The 2,231-nt window shown below is 41.8% G+C and overlaps 1 non-coding gene across 1 annotated transcript; it reads right to left on the bottom strand.

Annotated features, from left to right (window-relative positions):
• Positions 1-1,750: 1,750 nt before the first annotated feature.
• On the bottom strand, positions 1,751-1,857 carry LOC127207483 (U6 spliceosomal RNA). The gene has a single exon (XR_007832917.1). It is a non-coding gene; the product is annotated as a U6 spliceosomal RNA (small nuclear RNA).
• Between the last annotated feature and the right edge of the window lie 374 nt (positions 1,858-2,231).

The raw sequence follows: 2,231 nt of genomic DNA, 5'->3' as shown, positions 1-2,231 counted from the left end.
ATGCTCAGTTTTTAACAGCATAGATGGATAAAGGAGTCCCCAAAGAAAGCTGTCCTGAAAGGCAAACGTTGCACAGTCTCACCTCTATCCATAGTGTTTAAAAAATAACCAGGCTCATAGGAACAGGATGAAATGGAGAATAGGGAGGCTGGAGAGACGTGGTTCAACAGACGCCAAAGTTCCATCAGACAGCAGAAATGAACTTAATACGTTGTACAGCATGGTGACTACATTTACATCCCGGTCTTGCAAGTCGTTCAAGGAGCAGATTTGAAATGGTCTCAATGACAAAGCCCTATGTGAGGTAGCAGATATACCAAGCACCTCTGGTTAGTCATTCTAGGGTACACGCATGAAAACATGATGCCACATGCTATGAATGCACTACAATTTTGTTTGTCTGTGAGAAGTTCCAAATTAAGTAAAATAGAAGTTTAAGTCATTAAAATAGGTACTAGACAAAATAAATAAATTAAAGGTATATGAAAACCCTTCCAGGCTTCTGAATGTACTGTTTGGGACCTTAACATGGATGCCCCCTCCCATTGCATTGCCCTATGCCATCTGACTGCCTCTGTTCTCCCAGAATCCTAGCTTTAGTGCTGAAGTTCTGTGCTCAGAAAAACCCCCTCTTCATCTAACTGAGAACTAGGCATCTTTGAGCTAGGAAGACGTAACTCTGGGCACCACTAGCTCCAATCCAGAATGCTTCCAACGGTCAGCTCTCTATGACTGCCATCTGCCATAAGTAAGCTCTGCCTTCCCTCACTGCCTCTGTTTCGATACGATCAGAAGAGTGGAAAGGTAAACAGCAGCACAAATGTCACACTTACAGAAAAGTAAATAACAGTTTTGCATAAATCATAACAGTTGAAATTATTCCTGTCCCTTCAAGATTTCATTTCTTAAGTGGGGTTGTTTAAACAGAAAAAAGTGGGTCAAGGACCTTACAATGAGGCGAGAGGCAGCGAGTTCCCCAAAGACTGAGATAGTGTGGTTTTATTGTGCTGTGCTGCAAAGGCTTGTGGGAAATTCAACTTTGCAGCTTCCCATAATCAGATCTTACACCTGTGTGTGGAGCAGGACTGTGCAGGCCCTCATAAGAGAAAGGGCTAGCCTTTCTCTCCTAATCCTTGCAAGGCCAGCTCACTCTGTCCCAGTGATCTTTGTTTTTCAGGAGAATTAACTGGGTGTGATACTCTTTGTCTGACAGACTTTGTTTCTCGAGGCATGTGGACATATTTACACAGTAAAGACACACGAACATCATCTGCCTGTCGACAAAGTTCCTTTCCTGCACGGTGTCCCTCCCAACTGTCAGTAGAAACAGCTCATGAGAGGCAAAGATGGGGCTGCCTTTGCAAAGCTTCCTGCTGGCACTGAAGGAGGACAAGCTCATTAGAGGAACATGACAAGTGTCCTCACCTTAACGCTAACACCCTGGGAGCAGATCGTCAGAAAGCAGCTCTCCTTCATTCGGCTCACTTTGAAAGGAAATTCTCATTGTTTCACCTCTGGCGTTTTGGACCATTCAGGCATTTTATGCTGGTGCCTTAGCCACACCGATGCTGGTTTTTTACTTAACACCAAACCAACTATTGCAAAGAGAAGCAGCTTACCCCTTTCCCGATGCCCGCAGTCTGATTTCACCATCTTTCTGCCTCAGCCTCAATATTAAAGTGAAAATCAGAGCTGGAATGGCCATCACATTGTCTTAAAGACAAATTGATTTTGATTTAGTTGTTTATTTTTAAATTATGGAATACTTTGTAGATTCCATGTTACCCTCGTGTAGGGGTCATGCTGATCTTTCCTGTATTGTTTCCATTTTAGTACATGTGCCACTGAAGAGAGCATGTGACTCAAGCGTTTGGAAAATTTATCAGCCTCTTTTTGTAAAAGATGAACTCTCACTATGTTGCTCGGGCCAGTTTCAAACTTTTGGGTTCAAGCAACAATATTGCTTCACCCTCGCTGTTCGTTAGATACAGGCATAGCATACATCACTGTACCTGGTGGGTGGTTTTAATTTCTTTTTTCTAGTCAAGTTGTCTTATTTTTAACCTAAGAAGGTATTCACTGCTCAAAAATACATTTCTAATAATAACGCTGAACAATAAGCTATGAGAAGATTTTCCTTTTGAAAGTAACTTACTACTCACTAATTGATTTCCCTATCTTGAAAAGACTCAATGAGTTTTAAAAAAGTAATTATATAGATATGACCAGCA

Source organism: Acomys russatus, chromosome 2 (assembly GCF_903995435.1).
Source record: "Acomys russatus chromosome 2, mAcoRus1.1, whole genome shotgun sequence".
NCBI lineage: Eukaryota > Metazoa > Chordata > Mammalia > Rodentia > Muridae > Acomys > Acomys russatus.
Note: the sequence above shows the minus strand (reverse complement) of the source record. Positions and strands in the feature narration are given on the sequence as shown.